This window comes from Vombatus ursinus, unplaced genomic scaffold, assembly GCF_900497805.2.
Source record: "Vombatus ursinus unplaced genomic scaffold, bare-nosed wombat genome assembly UNPS02015066.1, whole genome shotgun sequence".
NCBI lineage: Eukaryota > Metazoa > Chordata > Mammalia > Diprotodontia > Vombatidae > Vombatus > Vombatus ursinus.
The window spans coordinates 4,136,971-4,163,436 of NW_020954844.1; the positions used below are offsets into that span (position 1 = coordinate 4,136,971).

The window sequence follows — 26,466 nt, forward strand, 5'->3', positions numbered from 1 at the left end:
TATGAATAGTAGAAGAAAAATTGGGAAATGAAATGAGTTCATGCAAGAAAAATACACATAGAGAATTACCAGCTTAGTAAAATAGGCAAAAAATACTGATTTATTGCAATGTTTTATGCTCTGTGATGGCAAATAGAAAAATAAATTTAAAAAAAGCATAATATTGGGATAATTTGTGTAGTCTTATTGGTAGCAAGTAACAGATTTGGACCCAGGTTTCTGAAGGCAAATCTAGTACTCATTCCCAATGCACCTTTAAATTCTGTGAAGTAAATCCCACAGGTAGAGTGTGACAGAAGTTTGAGGTGAATCTGTTTCCCAATTCAATGTTATGAAAGATGCAATCTTTCAAAGTTCCTGGAGGCTGCTGAAATATGTGAATATAATGTATGATCTTGAATGTAAAGAGGGTGGGAGACTTTGTTATATTTCTTTTTGCTTGACCATTGCTAACTGGGAAGAAAATCTGAAGAAATAAACTACAAATCTTATTCTGATTTCTTGCAAATACATTAACCAAATATATACCTGGGGGATGGGAGGAGACAATAATAAAAACAAAAAGAAAAAAATATAAACTTTTTATTTTGAATTTTTTGTCTAGATTTAACTTTGGTATATAGGATCACAAAATCTTGGACCTGGAAGTAGTCTTAGATATCATCTGATTCTAACTCATCAATTCAGAGATGAAGTCACTGAGTCCTAGCATATTAAAGTGATTTAATCAACATTATCTAGTGAATTAGTAGCAAAGCCTTAATTTGAATGTAAATCTCTCAATTCTTAATGTATTTTTTTTTACATTACCATGAGCTGCCTAATTATTTTTCAAGCCCTGATTCCCATTTTGCTTATTAAATTTAAGATATTTTCCCCATGTTGTAAAGATAGTTATTAGGAAAATGAGAGATGGAAATCACAAACTGTTTCTCTGTTAATAAGATACAAATATAACAGTAGATCTATGAAAACAAAATCAGACTAACAGCTTATTTGGACTAAAAGAATATTAAAAAAAGAATATAAAAGAGACTTTATTGCCAGGTGATGTAGTAAGAATAATTGAAAGAGGATTTCATCTAAGAGAGTGATGAAAGAGGGAGATGATCAGATAAGAGTTCATAAAGGAAGTATTCCTTGAAGTTGATAAAGAAGCTTCAAATTTACTAATTATAAAAAAATCAAAATATATCTGTGAAATATTCTAGAGTTAAGGATAAAATTAGGTATAACAACGAATCAAGTTCCTGTAGCCTGAGAGTTTACCTACAAGTTAAAAGTTGGTTTCATGTAAGATTGTTATATGTGGGGTTCAGTTTCCTAATATACTTAGGAAAAACAAATCACAGGATGTATTTATCTTTATACAGTTCAACACCATTCCATGGAAAATAGAAATAACTGTTTGTGATCTGCAAAAGAATTGTTAAGTGGTTACAATATGTCGTATCTGGTTCTAGGACTGAGCACTGTGGATCAAAAATTAGACATCAATTAGTTATATCAATGAGTAATTACACATATTATAATTATCATGTATGATATATAATTATTTCATATATTCAATTAATTAAATATTAAGAAATTAAATATTAATAATAAAGGAATGTAGATATATTTACAAATAAGCATACACATAATATATAAAACCTAAATTAAAATATATAAAGCATACTATGTTTATAATATATAAATATGAAATATGAATAAATAAAAAAATTAAATTGCCCTTACTTTGAACTAGCTCTTATTCTTCTTGTTGTTATTCAGTAATTCAGTCACATCCAAATCTTCATGACCCCATGGACCATAGTATGCAAGGCCCTTCTATTTTCCACTATCACTTGAGGGCTGTCCAAGCTCATATTTGTTGTTTGTATACTATCTATCCATCACATCCTCTGCCATCTGCTTTTACTTTTACCTTTATTCTTTTCCAACATCAGGGACTTTTCCAATGAGTCCCAGCTTCTCATTATGCGGCCAAAACATTTAAGCTTCAACTTCAGTATTTCACCTTCTAGTGAATAGCCTAAATTAATTTCTATAAGTATTGACTGATTTAATCTCCTTGCTATCTAAAGGACTCTCAAAAGTCTCCAGTACCACAGTGTAAATGTGTTGATCCTGTGGTGATCAACTTTCCTTATAAATTCAACTCTAATGGCCATACATGGCTATTGGAAAAACCATGGCTTTGATTATATGGACTTTGATGTTGTCTTTTTTTAAAATTTTTTTTTTAGTATGCTGTCCAGATTTGCCATAGCTTTCCTTCCAAGCAGCAAATATCTTTTAATTTCATGGCTGCAGTCACCATCCACAATGATCTTTGATCCCAAGAATATAAAATCTGCAACTGCTTCCATTTCTTCTTCCTCTATTTGTTAGGAAATGATGGGACAAGTTGCTAATATCTTAGTGATTTTTTTATGTAAAGTTTCAAGCCAGCTTTTACACTCTCCTCTTTCACTCTCATCAAGAGGTTTCTTAATTCCTTTTCACTTTCTACCATCAGTATCATCTGCATGTAGTGCCCTTCTTTAGAATTGGGACAAAAACTGATCTTTTCCAATCCAGGGGCCTTTGTCATGTTTCAGATTGGCTGGCATAATGAGTACAACACTTTAACAGTATCATCATTCTAGGTTTTAAATGGCTTACCTGGAATTCCATCACCTTTAATAACCTTACTGTTAGCAATGCTTCCTAAGGCCCATTTGATTTCATTCTTGAGGATGTCTGGCTCAAGATTAGTAACCACACTATTGTGGTTATCAGTGATGTTAAGGTCTTTCTTTCTTGTAGAGTTGTTTTTTTTTTCACATATTCTTGCTTCCATTTCTTCATCTTTTCTGCTTCTGTTAAATTCCTACCATTTTTTTGTCTTTTATCATGCCCATTTTTACATGAAACATTTCCTTGATATCTCTAATTTTCTTGAAGAGATCTTGTCTTTACCACTCTTCTATCATTTTCTTCTATTTCTTTGAATTGTTCATTTAAGAAATCCTTCTCTCTCCTTGCTATTCTTTGGATTCTACATTCAATTGTGAATATATTTCCCTTTCTCCTTTACCTTTTGCTTTCCTTATTTCCCAAGCTATATGCAAAGCCTCATTAGAGAGCTATTTTGCTTTCTTTCTCTTCTTTTTCTTAGGAATGTTTTTATTGCTGCCTTCTATACAATGTTGTGGACCTCTGTCTATGATTCTTCAGGCAGTCTATCTACCAGATTTAATCCCTTAAATCCATTCATCACTTCCACTTCATATTCACAAGGGATGTTATATAATTTATACCTATATTGTCTAATGATTTCCCACTTTCTTGAATTTCAGTCTGAATTTTGGAATAACAAGCTCAGGATCTTATCCACAGTCAGCTCTGGGTCTTATTTGAACAAACTGTATAGATTTTCTTCACCTTTGGCTGCAAAGTATATAATCAATCTAATTTCAATCGTGACCATCTGGTGAGGTCCATGTAAAGAGTTATCTTTTTGGTTGTTGAAAAAGAGTGTTTGTTATACCCGGTAAGCTTTCTTGACAAAACTCTATCATCCCCTGCCCTGCTTCATGTTGTATTCCAAGATCAAATTTGTCTGTTATTCCAACTCTCTTTCAATTTCCTACTTTAACATTCTAATCCCCTATGATGAATGTGACATTTTTTAGGGGATTATTTTTAGAAGATGTTATAGGTCTTCATATAACTGATTAACTTTGGTCCCTTTGTCATCAGTGGTTGGAGCATTGACTTGTATTGAATGTGATGTTGAATGATTTGCCTTGGATTTGAACAGATATCATTTTGTCATTTTTGATGTTATGCATCAATACTGCTTTGCTCACCGATTTATTGAGTATGAGGGTTACTTTATTTCCTCTAATGGATTCTTGCCCACAGTAGTATATGAAGTGATCAAATGAGTTATATTCACTCATTCCCATCCATTTAAGTTCACTGACACCCAAAATATCAATGTTTAATCTCTCTCTGTCTCTCTTTGTCTCTGTCTCTCTCTGTCTCTGTCTCTATCTCTCTCTCACACACACACATACACACACACACACACACACACACACACACACACACACATAAAACCCAGCTTATCTTGGCTCAAATTCCAGTTTCCTATGCCATATTCATCTTTGTAGCATTGGACTTTCCTTTCATCACCAAATGTATCTGCTACTGAGCTTCTTTTCAGCTTTGGCCTGGCCACCTCATTAGTACTAGAGCTACTTTGAACTGTACTCTACTCTTCCCCAGTAATGTATTGGACCCCTGCCCACCTGAGGGGGTCATCTTCTGATGTCATCTCTTTCATCATTTTAGTTCTGTCCATAAGGTTTTCTTGGCAAAGATACCAAAGTGTTTTACTGTTTCTTTCTCAAGTGGATAACCATTTGTCAGAACTCTCTACTTTGACCTGTCCATCTTGGGTAACCCTACATAACAAAGCTCATAGTTTCATTGAGCTACACAAGCCCCTCTACCACAACAAGGCAGTGATCTGAGGAGGAATTTATTTTCTACTGGGCAAGAAATGACATCTGTACAGGCATTGATACAAAATTTAAATATAATAAAAACAAATTCATTTTATGAAAGTCTAAAAGGAGCAAATCATGAATGGAATCTCATAGAAGGTGTCATTTGAATGGAGGTTTGAAGGGACCTCAGGTTTCCAAGAAGAAGCGAGATGGGCCAGGATGGGATCCTAGGGTTTAGTCTATATAAATGATAGGAGAAAGAATGCTATGTATAGGGAACAGAAAACAAGTTGGTCAGTTTCACTGGAACCTGAAGTGTTTGAAGGAGGGAAAATATGTAATCAGCTTGAAAAGACAGGCTTACCTAGATCATGAAGTATTTTCAACACCAAAGGGAAATCAATAAGGAAGTTATAGCAATAATACAGGTGAGAGATGGTGAGTATTTGACCTGAAATAGGTTCTGTTTTCATGGCCAGAAGGGGAGGGTTATGAAAAGGTATTGGAAAGTAGAATGGACAGATTTTAGCAATGGATGGGAAATGGGTAGTGATGAATGAAGAGTCAATACAAGCAATGAGAAGGTTTTCAAGTTTCCCTATTTTCTCATTATTAAATCTGACTGCAGATTGTCTTTCTAGATATGATGGTATTGATCAACGTAAAGGTATTTTATTGAAGCAAAGGTTTTGGTCATGTAAATACTACACATGAGGCTGATCTAGTTATATGTTCCAGAAGAAACAGAGATATTTTCCATAAATCAGGATTACAAAATAGAAGAACATCCAGGTTTTGGCATTTTCTGCTGGGAAGTGCAGAAGTGCTCTGAGACTTACTATTATATTGAAGGAAGATCATCTGCTTTTAGTTGATTTAGCTGTTTATTCAAAGGACAGGTCAGGTGATATCTCCTTGCTGAGATCTTGCCTTAACACTTATTGTTACTATTTTGTCTGACTTATCATTACTCAATACTACTTTATATATACCCTCTACTTACCTTCTCCCTATTATGAGCTTGGGGTACCTAATGTTGATTAGTTCCTATTTATACAGCAGTTTCTGATTTGATAAGTTTATTCCCATAATTGGATTTTATGCCAATAATTATCTAAAACATCCATACTCATTGACCCAGAGATCCCACTGCTAGACATATAACCAGTGGAAAAACTCAATGAAAATAATTTTATATAGTGCAAAATTTTCATATAGCAGCACTTTGTGGGTGTAGATAAGTACAGGAACAAAAGTAGATGTCCATCAAATAGAAAATGGCTAACCAAACTATGGTGTCTAAACATAATTGAATATTAGTATGCTATAAGAAATGACAAGCAAGATAAATAGAGAGAAGCATAAGGAAGTGATGGCAAACTTGAATAAACAGAAACAAAATTAAAATAAGTAAGTCCAGAAAAACAATATACACAATGCCTATAACATGTAAATATAAAGGACAACAAATACAAATTAAACCAAGTATTCCTGAATTTTAAACAAGTTTAGTTGCAAAAGGATATGAGAAGAACTCTTCATTTCCTCATTTTCAAAATTTGGGGATAATCAGGATGTAACATTGCATTTAATAGTTGCATTATTTTTTGCTGAATAGTTTTAATGAATTATTCTCTTCTTTCTTTCATTTTTAGAATACTTTTTTTGTAATGGTTAGCTTTCTGGGAGTGGGAGAAGCAGAGATATAGGAGGAAACACAGTTGAGGTGTAAACAAGAAATGATAGAAATCTATTAACCAATAACCGCAACAACAAAGGGAAAAAATCATCACAAAACTTTGCGAGGTGGTGTTTTGGTTGTTTGACAAATACATGGAATTGTTCATGTTGATGCATCTGACTGCACATTAATTGAATTCAATTGAAACCTATAACTGTTATTTAACACCTACTATTGGAGGCATTCTTTTTTTTTTTGTAGTTGATATAACATTGAACTTGGAGCCAGGAAGCCTTAAGTTTTCCAAATCAAGCTTCACATTTCCCACTAATAAAATGGGGATAATATCAGGGTTGTTGTGAGGATCAAATAAGGTAATATGTGTAAAGTGCTTTATGAAAATTAAAGTACTATGTAAACATTAAGTATGGTTATCTTTATTATAGTAAAAGTAAGGTACTCAGGGTTGAAAGAAAATAAAATGAATGAATCTGATTTCTAAGATTTTATTTCTATAGGCAGTGATGATTGTACAATAGATAGAATGTTAAGTTTATAATGAGGAAGACCCAAGTTCAAATCTGGTCCAGGTACTTACTACTTTTGCTACTCTGGGAAGTCACTTAACTTGTTTTCCTCAGTTCCCTCAAGTTTTGTTTTGTTTTGAGGATCAAATGAGACAATATATGTAAAGCATAGTACCTGGAAGATATGTAAATTGAAATAGTATTGATTTTTAATTTAAAAATAAAAATATGTAAAACAATACCTGACAAATAGAAGGTGCTATGTAAATACTTATTCTATTCTTTTCCTTTCATTTCTACCAAACCATACTTCCACATCCTTCATAGTTATTTTTTTTATTTTACTTTTAATTTCTTCATCCATGTTCTACACAAAAATATCATGGACTATTTTTGTTTTATTAATATCTCAGGCATACCAGTATCTCACTTAGATTGACTGTAATATGCCACATCGTTGCATTCAATGCATCTTCACTCTTATTGTATTTGACATTCCTGCCACCTAAAAGGAACTCGAAGAAAAATTGTGTCTTTGCCTTTATTGGCTTTGCTTTCTTGATTTTATCCATGTATATGCAATTAATTGCTAGAACATGACAATTCTATAGCTACAAGTTTCCTACCTGCCGTCTCCTTTCTACTCTCACAATATCTCTCTGCTTCAAGGCTTTACATGTCTGACCTAGACTATTTCAATAGCCCCTAATCTGCCTCTTTCTTAAATCTCTCCACTCCACAATCCATACTTTCCAATTCCTACAAAGTTGATAACCCTGAAACAGCAATTGGATCATGTCATAATGCTGCTTAAAAAAAAAACAAAAAAAACAAACTTCTATTTCTCCTGATTGTCCCTAGGACACAATACAACCTCTTGATTATGGTATTAAAAATATGATTATTTGGTTTCCAACTACCTTGCTAATGTTATAGAATATTGTTCCTTTAACTAAAGTACGTAACAGAACTAGCATAATAAAGGGATTACCTGATTAAACAAAACAGAACAAAACAAAAATCTTTTGCATCTGTGTTAAGGATGTGATGCAGCATGTATAAGCAACTAGCACAAATATGTGGCAGTAAATCTCTTCTTCAATGAATAAATGGTCAAAAGATATGACCAAACATTTCTCAAATGAAGAATTAGAGGTAATTAGCAATTGATAACAACAATAACAACAATAAGAATGAAAACAACAATAAGAATAATTTTGAGGTTTAAATTAATATCTGGCAAATGGGAAAAGAAACCAAAAAATGGTAATAGTCATAGGTGGAGTCCTAATAAAGTCTCATCTTTTATAGGAATCCTTTCCTAGCCCCTTCTTAATTCTAGTGCCCTCTGTCTGCTAATCATTTCCTGTTTATCTTGTATATAGCTTGATTGCCCATTGTAGCTAGAGGGGTCAAATGGGTGGAATAGAAAATTGCACAAGGAGTATAAGGATGATTTGTATAGTCAAAGAAGACTTTCAAAAAAAAAAGGATCCTTTGATCTAGGCTTTGAAGAATGAAAAACATTTATATAAAGAGAAAGAATAGAGAAGTGTGCAAAAACACTAGGAACAAAGGCTGGAATAAGTTCTCCAACTGCTATCTAATTCTTGACTTTGTACCATGTAAGGTGAGGGAATAAGTTGTAGGAGATCCTTAAGGGCAGGGGCCATGGATTATCTTTTTTCTTTCCCTAGCAGTTTTACAGATAAATAATTTTAAAGCTGAACAGAGAGGTGGGGGAAAACAAGAGTTGGTTGTGGAAGGTCTTGATAAATCCTAATTTTGACATATATTGCCTGTGTGACCCAGGGCAACCCACTTCACCTTTCTGTGGTCTGTTTTTTTTTTTCATGTGTGAAATGATGCAGTTGGACTATAGGGCCTTGAAAGTCTCTCCAGCTTTCAATTTATGATCCTTTGATTTTGCATTCCTCTTTGACCAAAACATTTACTCCATCTTCTTTGCCTTGTTTCCTTGAAATCTTACATAAAAGTGAAACTAAGTAGTTTATTTTTTTAATTTTTAGGCAATTGGGGTTAAGTGACTTGCCCAGGGTCACACAGCTAGTAAGTGTCAAGTGTTTGGTCTGAGAAACTAAGTATTTTTTTTGAAACTAAGTATTTTTAAAGAAAAAAAATACAGTTCTATGAGTGATGAAACAGCAGAGGAAATAGTTGTGAGGAAGATATTTCTGAGAATATATAATGACTATTGCTTACTGGGGAGTGATCACATCACAACTGACCCAAATCAAAAGATTTTCCTTGAGTTGTTCTAATCAATAAATTACAGTTCATTAAAAGTTCTCACTAATCATTAAACTGATTCAACTTTATTTGAAACAACACAAAATTAATTTCATGCTAGCAGCCAAGAGATTGGGCTCCTGAAATCACTCATGATGGTAATTAATTTTTGTGGATCTATTCATTGTTGATTTTCCTTCATTCCACAGAACTTTTTATTCAAGGTAGGAATTTTCCAGATTATTTTTAACCATACTATATCGTTATCTTCAATTGTTCCACATCTGTTGAAATCAAAGGAGGTTGATGACTTTAGGATTTCATCTCTCTAACCACTCCCATTAAACCCGCATCCAATACTTTCCCCCTAGGTCTATAAATGTCAAAATAACTTCTACAAAGTGGAATTCTGTGCTATAGGGGTAAGGAAATACGATTTTTAATGATGCCCCTCAGCATACTTGTAATTTCCTTCTAGGAACAATTGGAATAGGGCCATTCCCAAGCCATATGGTCATAGATTTTCTCTTCATTAAGGACATTCCAAATTGGACATTGGTATACTCTCTTCATGCTGTGGGTAATTTGGCAAGTTGCAGAACTGTTGTAATCCTGATTTTTTTTTTGTTTAACATCATCCTAGACATCCAATGCTGCATGAAAAATGAACTGTCAAAAGCCAGCCCATGCTGGAAATGGGTCTTCCCTAAGTTTGAGCTTATTTTCTATTTAGATCAGATCATTAAGTCTTTTAAGTTGTCATCATTCAAATAATTTTTATAGCTTTGTGCCAGGTGGCTGCCTCCAGAAAATTTTAGTCCCCCTATGTCCCTTAATATGCAGATTCTTACCATCAAGCTCTCTGATCAGTGGGGAGCTGCACTTCATGAATTTGAAGGAATGAGAGACAATTTTGGGCTTTGTGCCTCAGGAATCACTATTAGTCCAATGCTAGGGTATGGACCATTGCAAGACTATTCATCCTGATCACTTCTTAGATTCATTGTAATGAATATATATCCTTTAAATTTCCATCTGTTCCATAATCTCTTCCTTGGCTAATCTCCATTTGAAATGGAGTCTGCTTTCTACAAATTCATGTTGGTCTTATAGGCTGTACCAAACAATCAAATACAGATACCTATAGTTATCATCTTCTCATAAAATAGCACAAATGGATGGCTTAAATGGTTTCTTTTTCTCCATTAAAATAATAAAAACAAGAAAACACTTATTTCTGTGTATTTATGGATTGTATTTAATAACCTTCCTCCATGCAGAATTTGATCTTGTTACATAAATGCAATCATACATGAAAGTATGTATTCATGCATATATTTATATAGACATGAATAGAAAGAATAAAAGTTTTTTTGATACAATCATACATGTATACACACATGTATATACTATATATGGATATAGAGCTACATAGTTATATACATAGTTGTATACATATTATTTTAAAGTTGCACATATAGTGTGTATATACATATATATATGTATTTGTATACACATTCATATATGTATATACATATGCATTTATGAGTATCCAGTCCTTAGAGCATGGGCAAAGTTTGCTGTAAGGTTGGTTATACCCAGCATGGTTAATATTCTTTTCCTGGTGAGTTTGAAGAGTTTATTTTTTTTTAACTTCCTGAATGCCCATGTGTAAATGAGATACTGGTTCTATGGTGAAAAAGGCTTATGATGACTAAAGAGCTAAAAGTGAGGTTGCATGACAACAACAACAATAATTAGCAAACACTCTTTTAATTTCTTTCTTGGTTTATTTTTTTTTTTTTGGCCAAAGACAAGGTTTATTAGAACATCCATCATATTGGGCAGACTCTTCAGGAGTCTGAACATGAGTGAGCAGTGGCTAGATTATAAGAATCTAAACAGTGGTTATATTTTAGGAATCTGAGCATCTTAATGGAAACAAGATGGACCTTATATACAGAAAGACTGTGGGAAGGATCTAGGGGTGATCTGAATGGAAGTGGACAGTAAACTGGGGTGAACAGAACTCCTTGGATCTGGACAATGAAGCCTAGCTAGGATTAAGTGTGGGAAATGGCCAGGGGCCATAGGGAGGGCTAGGCTAGGTTAAGGGTATTTGGTATAGCCATAAAAAGGCCAATTGACGGGATTATAGCTTCAGGCTAATGCCAGAGATTTGGCCATGGGGAAAAGTCCAGGGTGTTTCATTTCTGGGGCCCAGATCCCAACTCCATCATTCCCCCCCTCAAACAAATGGAACCCAAATTCTTTTGGAGTAAGGGGCAAAGGTCACAGCTTCTGAAACTGCTTCCTGCTGGCAAGAGGCATAGAGCTGTCCCTGCCTTGAGGGGGGCCCAAAGTGGAGGTTCACTGGAACAGAGCACAGACTACATCTAGGGAACTGTGGGGGGACATTGGCTGGTACCCGCTGTTTGTTACCAACTGCAGGTGAATGGCCCATAGTGTGGAAGACACAAATCTGACAGAAAAAAACTGCAGGGCCCACATGACAGAATAAAACATCCTTAGCTCTGTTTGGATTCAGATAATTCAGTTTTCCAACCATACAGTATCAAATCCACCTCATAGCCAGACTCAGGAATAGCCAGGTGGGTAAAATTCCCTTTCAAAGGAACATAATGAGGAAACTGAGCCAGGAGGATCCCATCTTAGGCTGAGGCTAAAATTGTCCTCTCAGCTTTTCCTGATGCTGACTTCCCACTTGTATCACATTCTCTGAGTAGCTTGTGGCATTTCTCTCAGATGGTGGATTGTTGATTATCAATGAATTATGATCCGTCGGACAACTCAAAATAAAATCCTATGAGCTTTTACCTCAAAGAGTCAAGTTCCAATAATCACAACTTGGGAAAAACTTTTCCAGGATTTACATCTCAAACTTAAATTTGTCCTGGTGTAAAAAGCCAATCAGTAGAGATTTCTAAACATTTGCAAATTCTCAGCAAGCTGTACATAACCCAAACAAGCTTTTTGGCTAGTTTACACATTAAAACAGTAACTAACAACAGCTAAATTATTTTAGCGGTAACCAAATTATGAAAAGTTGCTTGACATAACTGATACAGAAAGTTCACCAATTTGAAACTTGAAACAAACCCATTCATTACCAATCAGGTGACTATAGTTTTATTAAAAACACTTCCAAATTACTTTACACAGAGAATCACCATCTCATCATTAACAGTTAAAACCACAAATTTAAAAGAGCGAGCTTACCCAAGTTTGGAGGCTAGCCTCACTACCTTGAGCAGGATGTGCTGAACCCGGGTGATACTTCCAGGCAAAGATTACCCTAGAGCCCAAGGACATTGTCGGGGGGGCACACCATAGCTGCTGCCCCTCCCTCCTCCTTCCTTTCCCAGGTGGGGGAGGGTAAAATCAAAAGTGAGGGGTAAAGGATGAAACTCTCTTCTCCTATGAGAGGGGTTAACAGATACCATCTTGACTAAAGTGAAGGGAGTGAGAGAAAAGAGTAATCAGGGTTGTAAGGAGGAGCCATGAAGGAAGATTCAGAGGTGCAGAGGGAAGGTAGTAAGTAAACCTGAGGGAACCAGAAAGCAACTGCAGTTTTCCCCAATTCCCTAGCGCTGAGGGAATTAACAGAATTGAGCATACACTTCCAGATAAGATGTCTGTCCTTGTCTCCTATGCTGGAGAAGGTGTACCCAGGTCCATGGCCCTCAACTGACTCAGTGGACCGAGAGCCTGAGAGCATCAGGCTGAGTGCGAGACAGTCTCATAACTGACTGCCTGAAAAGTACCTCCAAGCCTTGGTGCTTGGAGAGCAACCCCAACTGCAGAGCAAGAAAGGAGGGGAGGGAGAAGCTTATATACCTTCCAGTCTTGGCTAGAGAAGACCTTGGGGTGAGTCAGTTTCCCCTTTTGGGCCACCAAAATGATATGGTTTAGGGGTGCTGGGATCCCAAAATCACAACACGCGGGTCTTGCCCAAAAGAATTTGACCCAAGTCTTCTTCAGCCAAAGACAAGGTTTATTAGAACATCCATCATATTGGGCAGACTCTTAAGGAGTCTGAACATGAGTGAGCAGTGGCTAGATTATAAGAATCTAAGCAGTGGCTAGATTTTAGGAATCTGATCCCCTTGGTTTCTTTTGAGTATAGAAGCCTGCTTTAAGTGGCCATATTGGAAAAGGACAGCAGACATCATCTTCCACCTGGCTGTCAAGTACCCCTGAATGCATTTGAGCTATATTTATTTTTTCTCCTTTTGTTTACATTCATGATTATGATTGAATAAATCTTTTAAGAGGAGCATGTGAAGGGGACAAATGAGATCAGGAAATATGTCAAAGTCATAAGAGCAGCCTTTCACCAAAAAACAGGTGTCAGTTTTAGTAGCAGCCTAGTCAGATGATATGTCGGCAAGAAAGTAGCTGAGTTACCTGTTTGACTTAGCTCAACAGCAGATTAATCTGTCAGATGAGACATTGTACCCACTATAAAGCCAGTCCAGATGTTCAAGGAACACCTTACCCTTAATCAAACTTGGTAGGGGTGCCAATTAGGGGGAAAAGAACTCCCAAGAAACATGAGAGACTGCTTGGCCCTCATATTCCTTAATTTATGACTTGGGACCATCAGGGAAAGAATTGAGTGATATAGAAAATAAAGGACAAAAAAGACTGAATGTAACAAAGGTTTAAAAAAAGAAAATTCAAACACCGTGAACATAAATAGATAAATCAACAGAAAAAATAACAGATGGAAATATGGCTTTCATATCTGGTAAATTAGTTCAGGCATCTATGAATAAATCCTGAAAAACAAAGGAAGATGATCTAACACACAATGAGAAGGAGGAATCTGAAGAAATTGAAGAGCACAAAGAACTACAATATGCTATTTCTGAGAGGTTTAAATGAGAAATATACAAGCAGAATGTATATCCTTAACAGAAAAAAATAATGAAGATCATAGGGGAAAAAATAAAACTTGAATCTGCAGTGTCAAGGCTTATTAAAGAAACCAAAGAGAGACTAATAGATTATGAATGCAAATACAGGGAAGTGAAGAATAAAGTAGAAAAAGAGAAGCAACAATAATAATAATAATAATAATGTTAAAGGAAAATAAGCTCACTATGCAAGCACAACACACAATGTAGGTTTCAAAGAGATAAGCCAAGGATCAGAGATCTCCGGGAAGAATAGGACAAAACAAAACAACAACAAAAACAACAATAACAACAAAACTTTGACATCATAATGAAGGAAATAATAGACGAGAACTTCCTTGAACTTCTACATGTAGAAAATAAAATTCTAATTGCAAGAATTTACAGATCACCCCCAGAAAACAAACAAATTAACAAACAAAGCTGAAAACTCCAAGACACATAGTGGCTAAATTTAACAATTCAATTAAAAAAAGACAAGTTCTATAAGCCATCAGGAAAATTATCTTCAGCTACAAAGGAAAGGATGTTTGAATAAGATATCTACTCCTTGTCCACTAGAAGATAAAAAATAGGAGATATTGGAATAATGTATTCCAAAGCGAGTTTAGGATGCAGCCCAGGAAAACTATCTGCAAATCTGAACTTGGCTTTACAGGATAAAAAAAAATGGATGTTCAATAATACAGAAAAGTTTTAAATATTTTAGAAAGAAAACCATGACTATAGAGATTATTTGTCTCTCAAACACTCAAAATAAAAGAACTTCAGAAGACATGGCTAAATGTAGCAAGTAAGAACAGTAATAACAATAGAGTGACAAGAGACCAGTATTAGACTTCTTTCTAAATTTGCACAAGGAGACAGGGGTCAAGGAACTACATTATGACATACAAAAATATATGAAAGGGAGGGTAGAACAGATGGTTAGAGAGGAGTGTATGATGTGCAAGGACCAAATCAAGGACTAGAAATGGGTAGACAATTACTTATGTCTTATCAAAAAGAGAAGAGTCAACCAAGGAATGGGAGAGGAAGAATGAGGGGAAGTTTGAAAAGAAGGGCACAGGAAGACCTTTCTTTAGAGGCTGGAAGGGTTCCACTAATGAATGTTCCTATTGAAAAATAGAGGTGATTGGGAAGAGATATGAAGATGTTATATTAGATGAGGTTTGAGGAATTTGGTACCTGAAAATTTTGTTTTTTCCTGGGAGTTGGGTAGTTGAAATCCCTGGTGACAACTGGCACCTGGAGGAGTGGGACAGCATGGAAACAGAGAAATAATTTGCAGGCAAACACAGAAGGGGAAATAAAAAATCAACAAGAGATTATATAGATCTGTGATGGAATGCATAATGAGAGATGTTGTGGAAGAGGGTCTCTACCATGGATCAGTGTTCCCTTTTACACCTGCAATCTGCAATAATTGGCATTGTTTGCAAGTAAGGTACAATGGAAAAGGAGAATCTGGGTGGCAAGCCCTATAGGGCAGTGCCAGAAAATGCCTACAAGAGACAGCTTAAAATGGTTCTCTTAGAAGCCTTGAATGCATGAAGAATATAGAGACAAGAGAGATCAGAAAAAGATGTCATGAATAAAAGAACCATATTCTGGAGTAAACAAAGAGAAAAGATAAATAATGAAGAGAGTAAGAGAATTATTTTTTTAAAGAAATGGGTACAAAAAGATGAAATTTAAAAACTAAGGAACAGGACTAGCTGAAAAGAAGAGAGGAAAGGGGGATATCAAATGAGGAAAGGGCATCATGAATAAAGGGAAGAGAGCTAGTGGGAATGGGACCACCTTTAAAAAAATAAACTAAAGGAACATAATTATCTACACAAGAAGAAAAACTTGAAACTGAAAAGTTTATCCACAGACAACATTAATGCTTCTAGGATAAAACAGAAAGTGGATGAATAAAGGTGGAAAATATCTTTGTATCAAATTTCTCTGATAAAAGTTTGGTATCCAAGACATAGTAAACATTTATAAATATATATGACTGACAGTCATTACCTAATATATAAATCATCAAAGAATATAAATAGTTCTCAGAACTGTAAAGTATTCACAATTAAATGAGAAATATTCAAAATCACTATTAAGATAATTGCAAATAAAAACAACTCTGAAGTTTCGCCTCACATCCTGTTTTTGGAAAAAAATGTAACAATTTTGGAGGAGTTGTGGAAAGATAAGCATTCTAATATATTGTTAGTGAAGATGTGAAATGGCACAACCCTATTGTCAATATTATTATTATGATGCAGATATTGTGACTGAAATTCCCATATTCTTTGAACCAGAGACCCCATTATTGAGGTTATATCCCAAGGAATCCATTGCTAAGGAGAAAATCCCCATATACTCTGAAGTATTTATAGTAGCACTTTTTGTGATAGCTAAGAATTGAAAACAAATTAGATACTTATCAATTGGGGAACTGATAAATTATTGGACATGATTTTACTGTGCTGAAAGAAATGATGTGTGTGATGAATATAGAAATGCTTAAGATTTCATAATAAAAAGATTGAAAGGGTCAATATGAACTTATGCAGAGTGAAGTAAGCAGAGAAAAGAAAACAATATACACAGTAATAACCTGATAAATAAAAAAATGACACATTAAAAATCTAAAGTAAAAGTAACAAAACTATAAAATCAAGTGAGACTCAAATAAAGAGATATGATAAGATGCCCCTAACCTACAACTTCATAGAAGCAGGAGATGCACACACAGGTGTTACAACATTGCACACGTTTTCAGAATTTTTCAGTGTATTGATCAGTTGTGCCAACATTTTTTTCCTAACCAAAAAAAATTATTTGTCATATGGGATGGCTCTCTAGGAGAGGGAGGGGGAAAGATATGTGGGATACTATAGTGAAGTAAGAAACAGAAAATATCAATGAAAACTTAGATAAAATTTAAAAAAACAACCTTCACATTATTTGACCTCTCATTTCCTACTGAATATTCTCCCTTCCCTTGGCTTCAGAAACAACCCATCTTTCTAGTTGTCCTTCTGAGTTAATACTTCTTCTCTGTCTTCTTCACTTGCTGTTATTCCATTCTCAAACATTTCTGGAGTATTTCCCAATGATTTATCCTAGTTTTTCATCTTTTCTCACTTTATACCTTTTCCCTGAGCAATCTCATTCATTCTCCTTTCTTCAACTTCCACCTCTGTGCTGGCGACAATGAAAGACATATTTCCAATCATTAGCTTTCTTTTGAACTCCAAGCATGGATCTGCAATTGTGTGCAGTGCATGTCCTCCAGAATGTTTCATTGGATTCTCAAAATAAGCATTTCTCCTACCCCATCTCCTGAAATATACATATAGCTGATCCTCCACAGCTCTTCACTCTTTCTTTTCATAGCACTTGCCTTCCATCTCCCAGTCAACTACACCAAGTTCTATATACTTTGCAAGTCAGAATACTTTCTAATTCATATCTCATAAGCCACTACTGATATAGTCAAGTTTAATAGTCAAATAACATATTTATTTCACAAACACATTTAATGAATCAAAAATACAACTAAATAACAATGGAATATTTCCCCCATATACCATGAGTTCATGCTCTAACAAGTGTGCATGTGCATGCTTACACACACACACACACACACACACACATACACAGAAAAGAGTGAATCTGCTTAAGAATCCTGTGGGGTTCATGTTTAGCACAGGCAAACTATGGAATGGCAAAAAATTTCTTATGAGTTACAAAACTCCTGATGTTTTGGTTCAGAGATTCCCAAAGTGGGTGGTACCACCCCCAGATAGCACTGGAATGATATAAGGAGAATAGTAGCAGCCTTGGGTGTAATTAGGGGTGTTCAATAAAAATAACGGGGCAGTGGAAGCATAATGAAAGAAGAGAAGATAAGAAAATTTTGAAAAACTATTTGTACATGTTTCATCTGTTGGGTAAGAGAGTTAAAGTCATAGTGACTATATAATTTTCCAAATAAACACACAAAATGCAAATTATAGCCAATCAATGTTTAAGTCCACTGACAGTTCTTAACAAGCAAGTGTTGGCAGGTGAGTTTGTAGGGAAGTCCAGCATGCATTGGCAGGAATATGTGTGTGTAACAACTTGTTTACAGTATGATACTATATGGTTACATGACATGATATAGTGTCATCAAAATTTTAATGTAGAAAAAAATCAAAAATTTACAATAAATTATTAAATTTAAGATGTAATTATATATATGTATGTATGTATATATTTGAAATGATGAAAATTTTTAAAAAATTGTTAAAGAAAGTAGATTTCCAAGGGTGTGTTGAGTAATTTTTTTTAAAGGGGGCGGTAGGCCAAATAAGTTTGGGAAACTCTGGGCTAGATGATCATATCAACCTCAGCTGAACATTCTCTCCACACTATTTATCCACTTCTCCATCAGCTTTTTTTTCTGTCTGCAGGTATGCAAATAATTTCCTTCCCCCTTTCCACCCTTCCAGTTCCCTTTTATGTATTGTCTTCCCCTATTATAACATAAGGTTCTTGAATATATGAAATATCTTATTTTCTCATATTTGTATCTCTGGTACTTAGCAGAGTTCCTGGCACATATTAAGTAATTAGTGTGTGTTCTATAATCTATCCAGATGCAATTATGCTGTTTTCTGACACACCTGCTTCCCATCAGGTTTTAGTCTCAATTGACCACCACAAGGAATTGTAGGTAAACTGTATTTTATGTATCACAGGTCTCATTTCTAACTACTATTCAACTAGCATTTTTTTAATAAGCAGTAAGTAACTTAATTTTCCATATAGTAACCATTAGTTTTCCTTGGCTTTTAATTCTTTCCCTCATGGAAAAGGTTACAGCCTTGATAACCACCTCTTTTCACCACCTCCATTATTCAGCATCGAATTTTATTGTTACTAAACTGCTTTCTAAACTACCACTGTTTCTCAAGTATAATCTGCATCTGAAGTATGACCTTTAGTGCCAACTTCTACTCTGCACTCTAATAATAATAACAGCTAACATTTATGTAGCTCTTACAATGTGTGAGGCACTGTACTAAGCACTATGTGATTTTTATCTAATTTCACCTTAGATATTTAATAATTATATTACAGTGAGAAAATTACTCAAGATCCACCAGCTTCAGTTTCTTCATCTGTAAAAATAGAAAAAAATAGAATATTAGCAACAAATACCTCAAAGGATTATTATGAGGATCAAATAATATTTGTAAACTAATTTTAAAAAATCTTAAAACATTACATACCTTTTGACAATTATTATAATAATATTGTTGAATGATAAAAATCTCCCATCACCTCTTTCAGAGGAGAGAGAGAAAGAGAGAGAGACAGAGACAGACAGAAACAAAGACAGAGAGACAGAGAGAACTACAGTTAAGAGTCTGTATGTCAGTATGTTTGATTACTCAGAGCCAGAAATAACATAAACTTTTTATGACCTTTGTGGTCCATTTAGCTAAGGTTCTTATAATGAAACAGCTGCCCCTCTCAAAATAACTTTTTCTGATTAGATTATATTCTTGGTTTCTTGCAGCTGCTTTTGGAGGACTTAAGATTTCCACAGAAGAATCAAACCAACCAATAATGATTAAACACACACACAGAGTCTTTTATTTCTGGCATTTTCCCCATGAGATGCAGCTTGTGGATGACACTTACACATTTGTGAATTTTGGTAAGACAGTCAACCTCCCTGAGTGTCACACTAATATTACCTACCTCACAGATCTGCTAAGAAAAAAAGTCTGAGATCCTTTTTCTCCATCTTCATCCTTTTTGACTTCTCTGCAGCTTTTGACAATATTGATTACCCTCTCCTGGATTCTCTCTTCTCTTTGGGTTTTCATGATATTGTTCTCTCTTGATTCTCCTCCCACTTACCTAACAATCTTTTCTCAGTTGCTGGATCACTATGCATATGGCTCCCCTAAGCTTGATGTCCACTTCAAAGTTCTGTTCTGATGCCTCTTCTCTTTTCAATTATCTCTCCAAACTTAATGGACTCAAACATCATCTTTACGAAGATATAGCCAGACTCAACCCTCTCTTGAGCCACAATCACAAATCTTTATCGAATTATCGGTTAAATACTACAAAATATGTCAAATTTAATGTATCCAAAAAAGAACTCCTTCCCTCTAAAATTAAAACAAAAACTCTTCCAAACTTAACCTATCTGCGTTGAGGACACCATAATCTTTAGTCCCCCAAGTTTTCAACCATGGTGCCACTTTTAACTCCTCAGCTGTCTTTACCTTCTGTACCTAATCAGATTCTAAGTCATGTTGCATCTTTCTCATTTCTCACTATTTGTCTACTCACTTATCCACTAATTTACAAGTTTATTTTCTCATAATCTCTCACGAAGATTATTGCAATAGCTTTTAATTGGTCCCCAGTCTCTTCTCTTAACCAATACTCAAATCTTTCAGGAAGAGCACTGACAGCTATGTTAGGGATTGGTTGGAAAAAGGAGTGATTTGAAACACAGAGACTAAATGACAGAGACCTCATCAATGTTATTGCTTCTCAGTAAGCTTCACTTTCATCTCTCTGTCCTATTACTTTTGGCACCAAAGTCTATTGTCCTCTGTCATTTAAAGTACTTCACAACTTGGTTTTAATTCTATCTTTCCTTTCTAACTGTATATTTCCCCCCTCACATCATCATCAATATAAACAGACTCTGCTTCTTTGGAGCTATTTCTTAGACCTAACATTCCATTCCTTCTCCTTTTGCCTTTGCATACATTGTCAACTATGTTTAGAATAGACTCCTCCTTCATCTCTTCCACTGGAATACCTAGCTTCCATCAAAGCTCACCACAAATAATACCTTATCTATTTCTCCAGATGTCAGTTTCTCTCTTCAAAGTACTGTGTATTTATTCTGTACATAGTTTAATATATGTTGTTTCCCACAATAGAATATAAGTTCTTAGATGCTATAGGTATTTTTAATTTGCTTTTGCATCTCTAGCACCTAGAAAAGTGCCTGGGCCATCATTTTTGCTTAATACATGTCCATTGATTGATTGTTGTTATAATTTTAAGGTACCTATAGAATAATTTAATTTTGGGGGGAGGAAATGAACTTGCCATATAAAAATCTACAATTAAGATTTAGATCTGCCATTTTGGATACATAATATTATGGACAGAAAATTTTATATGTCTGAAGCTTTATTTCCTTATTTGTCAAGTGGACACAATGTCCTTTGGCCTCCTGAAAAGTGCTTCTTTAGGGAAAGACATTTTAATTGTCAGTTGTAATGTCCTTGGAAAGCAATGTGGTATGGTACTTTGAGAACTAGTGAAGTCCTGCCATTGGCATTTTCTGACTATGTGATGCTGGGCAAATCACTTAACCTCTCAGTTTCCCAAGCAGTTCTCTAAGACTTTGAAAAAGAAGAGCAAACCTGTTTAGCTAGTGGGAGTTTCTCAGTAGAAGCTTCTCATGCCCGTAAAATCAAGCAGTTGATCACTATCTCTGTCCCTAAAGCCCCATGTTAAATGAGTGCTCTTGCTATGAACTCAGTAGAATGCAGAGTTAGATTTCTAAGAATCCAATGAGATAATGTATGTAAAGCAAATTGAACACCCTAAAGCTATATATAAATCTTAACTAGCAGCAGCAGTAGTAGTAACCTCTCTGGGCCTCAGTTTCCTTCTCTACCTAATTGTAGTTTAGTCTAGGCAGACTCTAAGGTTCCTTTCCAGTTTTATATCTTTGATCCTATGATGCTAAGTGCAGTCCTATGATCACTAGAAATAGCTCTCAATTACATGAGGTCTTTTCACCCCATTTGATGGAGCCATCATCTGACCAACTGGCATTGCACAGCCTTGATTAATAAAAGCACCTAGAAATTAAGAATTTACTGCCCCTGAGATGGCTTAGCAGGTGTCTGACCATGTAGCTCTCTCATTTTTTTCAGTTCGTGATTAGCCCTAGCTATTTTGATAGCTTGGGACCCTTGCCCATATACTCCTAACCACAGACAACCCATGGTGGCTGGAAATACAGGTTTCTTTTTTTTTATTTTATCATAGCTTGTTTCTGATGCTAGATGAAATTCTACATCATAATTATTTAAAGAGCTGGAACAATGACTCTCCACAGTAATACACATATTATCCCCCTTGGGGATGAATTCTAATGTCCTATACTCTGCTGAAGGGTACAGATTGATTTTAACCTCTATTTACTTCTTGGATCAGTAAATATGTGATAAATAGCACTCCCCTTTAGCCTCTGCAATACTGACTGCTGCATATTTACTCTGGAGGTCACTGCCAATCCTCAAATTATTTACAAGTGATGAAAAGGTATAATCTTCATCACAGGAAAAACGAGCTACCTTTTGAAATATGTGTGCCATACACACACACACACACACACACACACACACACACACACTTCTCTTCTGTAACTTTTAATTCCTGAGCTATCCAATATTTTATAATAGCTTATTAGATCAGATCATAAACTTTTAACCTGGTATTCAAAATTCTCCATATTTCCTCTTTCTACTTATCTTCCATTATTCTTCAACATTGCTCTTCTACTCCAGTCAGCCTGTTCTCATTTCTGTTTTTATGATTGTTTCATCCATGTATTAGAGGATCACTGAATGGATTCTCCCAGAAGCAAGTGCCTGCTGTCCACCACATGAGTGCCTCCATCTTATGTCATACGGGCATATACCATTTTTTTTTCCTGATAGGATGATAAACTGAGAGGATGGTAGAACCTTTTTTTTTTCAAATCTTGGAAATCTAAACATGGTTATGGGAAGCATGGAATTGGCCAGTAAACAAAGATTGAAAATGAGAGAGGGAATAATAAAGGATATAAGTACCGAGAGAACATGGGAAGATTCAAATTGGGGGGAAAGTCCAAGGTTCAAAATACATAATACATAGCTACCTTGTGCACATAGTCTAGGAAAGGGGGGGCATAATGGGTGGATATGTACAACAGAATTATTTCTGGAATAAAATAAATGAAGGAATTAAATTTATTAAGAGGCACAGAAATCATGGTTATGTTATCATCTTGAGAAAATGTTTGGAACCCTTATTTAGAGGAATAGATTAGAAAGCCAAGAGAGAAAGAATGAGGTGATCACGGCTAATTTTGGAAGACCAAATTGAAATGAAATAACATGAACAATTTTGGTTATATAAGATAAAATGATAGTTGTATGAATAAATGGAATATAGCAAAAATTAGAAGAGAAGTAATAGGCAAATGTTTGCTTTAAGTTTCTCTCATAAAGATTTAATTCCCAAAATATATGAAGAACAGATTCAAAATTTTAAAACAGAGTCATTCCCCCTTAGATAAAGAGTCAAAGGATATGAACAGAGAGTTTTCAAAGGGAGAAATCCAAGTTATTAATGGTTATGTTAAAAAATAGTCTAAATTGCTAATAATAAAAGAAATACATATTAAAGACTTTCAGGAGTCCAACCCATATCCATCAAACTGACAAAGAAGCCAAAAAGAAGAAAATGGCAAATGTTGAGGAGACTGTCGGAAAATAGGTACAAAAGTACATTCTTAAGTAGAACTGGGAATTGGTTCAGATATTCTGAAGAGTAATTTAGAACTATGCCCAGGATGTGATCAAACTGCTCATTGATCAAATTGCTCATTTGACTCAGCTATACCACTAATGGCATATAACCCAAATCAAAGAGAGAAGAAAAGGTTCTACATGTCTCGTAGATATGTAACTGAACTGAACTCATTATTGCCCTACACCGATTCTCTCCCATTTTTTCCTACTTCTCTTATTACTGTGAAGGGTACTACCACCATCTTCCCTGTAAATGGAGCTCTAAACCTAGATGTCATCTTTCAACTCTTCACTGTCTTTCAGCCCCCCCCCACAATCCAATAAATTGCCAATATCTATAATTTCTACCTACATTACACATTTATATACTCACTTTCTTTTCTCCTTTTATACTGCCTCTATCCTGGTGCAGTCCTCATCACCTTTGCCTGGACTATTGCAATTGCCTCCTAGTTACTCCCCTTGCCTCAGTTCTCTTCCTAATCTAGTTCATCCTCCATTAAGTGTCAAATTGCTCTTCTTTAAGTGAAAATCTGACCATCTCACCTCCTTCATTTAATCATCTCCATTGTTTCCATATTGCCTCTAAGATTTAATATAAAATGTTCTAGTTACTTTATAAAGCCCCCCTTAACCTGACTCCTTACTATCTTTCCTTTTCTCTCTGTTACAAAGTAATCTACAATCCAATGACACTAACTTACTTGTTTTACTTCTACAGGACTCACCCAACTCCAAATGTTTTCACTGGCTATCCCCCATACTTGGAACTCCCTTACATCTCAACATCTCATTGCCCCCTCCTAGCTTCCATGACTTCCTTTTATTTTTCTTTTTGGTGAGGCAATCAGGGTTAAGTGACTTGCCTAGGGTCACATAGCTAGTGTCAAGTGTCTGAGGCTGAATTTGAACTCAGGTCCTCCTGACTACAAGTCCAGAGTTCTATCCACCTAGCTGCTCCCCTTGTCTTTCTTTGAATCTAAGAAAAACACCCCTTTTATGCAAAAAAAACCCCTTTCAATTCACCTTTAATGCAGGAAGAATTATGTGAGAAACCTGAATTATAGTCAGATTAATTAATTGTTAATCATCAGAACTCCTACCTTAATAAAAAAGATTCTGACACTAGTATCTGGGTTAAATAAATGAAAGAAAAATAGTCTAGAATTTAAATTTGTGGAGATTACACTTAATTAAACCAACAAGACTTTTTTTTTCCATAGCCCAAACCCAAAAACTAATAGCCAAGCCCATAGTATTACCTTTATTTTTATCTTGTGCAAAGTCTAATTTGAACACTTGGAAATGATAATAACTAGTTTTTGTAAAACTCTTACCACTGTCAGGTACTGTGTTAAGAGCTTGCAAACAGAGATAAAGTGAATTGCCCAGGGTCACAAACTAGTAAGAGTCTGAGGCTAGATTTAAACTCACAGCCTCCTGATTTCAGGCCTAACACTCTATCCACTACACCACCTAAATGTCTCACCAGAATTCCTGGTTTGTAGGGGAAGCAAGTGATAGGAGAATAGTTACTGATATCACCATTAAGCATAGTCTAAATAGAGAATTGCATATTATATATGTGTGAGAGGGGATCTTCTCAATCTTTAACAAAACTACTTACTGTCTCCTATACAATCTTTTTTTTTTACAAGCTGTGTCCAAGGACTGAAATATACCCCCTCCCAAACCCTGGACCTTTATCTCATACAGCTCCTTCAGACTTCAGAGCAAGTAAAACTTCCTATAGGAAGCATATCTTGTTTCTGTCTAGTTGTTAGTGCCTTATTACATTATCTATACTTTCTATTTAATTTTCTGTGCATGTTCTATTTTATCTTCAATTGAATGTAAACACTTTTATCACAGGGAAAATTTTCATTTTTTATCTTTGAATCCCCTTACATTGCATAGGTCCTAGCATATAATAGATAATCAATAAGTATTTGTTGAATAAATAAATGAACAATTTCTTCCCTAAAGCCCTGAAAATTCCAAATTTTTCTCATTTCTTGATAATTAAAACATTATGTACATTTCCCTCTGTCATGCTTGACAATACAGATACACTGGGCAAATTTACCTTCCTTGAAGATGACACTGTATATCTCATCACCTTAAATTCACCTGGAATTCTGCCTGGAATCCACTTCTCCTCCACCTTTGCCACTGAGTTTCATTGTCTTCCATCAAGGTGCAGCTCAAATCTCACCTTCTTTAGGCAACCTTTCCCAGATCCTATATTTATTAGACTTCTGCTATCTTAGACTACATTCCAGGTACTCTGAATATATTTTATATGCAACTAGTTATTTACTGGTTATTTATTTGTCTCCCCTATTAGAATACAACCTCCCTGAGGGCATGAACTACTTTCCAATCTATTTTGTATTGCCAGGTTTTAACACAATGCCAAGAGAATTTTATATAAAATACGTGTGTGTGCTTCTAAAATTTTAATGACTGACTGCCTCCTTAACTGACTAATAAAAACACTAAGTAAATATTAAAATAAGTAGTAAATTGATGTTAAATCTATTAATTATATTTAGTAAGTAGAAATTAAAACAATAAGTAAAAATATGAACATGTTCATATAGCCTACACAGTATAGTAATAACTTATTTTCTCTAAAACTGATAATGGGTGAAAAAAATCTCCCTTGAAAATCATATTCTGGGAGCCAAGATGGCAGAGTGAAAGCAGTGACTTGCTTGAGCTCTCCCCCAAACCCCTTCAAATACCTGTAAAAAATGGGTCTAAACAAATTCTAAAGCAGCAGATTCCACAAAAAGACAGAGTGAAACAATTTCCAGCCCAAGACAACCTGGATGGTGGATTGGAAAGGTATATCACACTGGGCTGGGAGAAGAGTGCAGTTCGGCATGGGCATGTAGGCCCCAGCAAACCTGGAGCAGGCCTCAGAGGACTAAATTGCAGAGTCTGTGG

At 35.1% G+C, this 26,466-nt stretch overlaps 1 pseudogene; it reads right to left on the bottom strand.

The window, feature by feature from the left end:
* LOC114031115 overlaps positions 1-26,466 on the bottom strand; it is a 78,908-nt pseudogene that overhangs the window by 39,158 nt on the left and 13,284 nt on the right.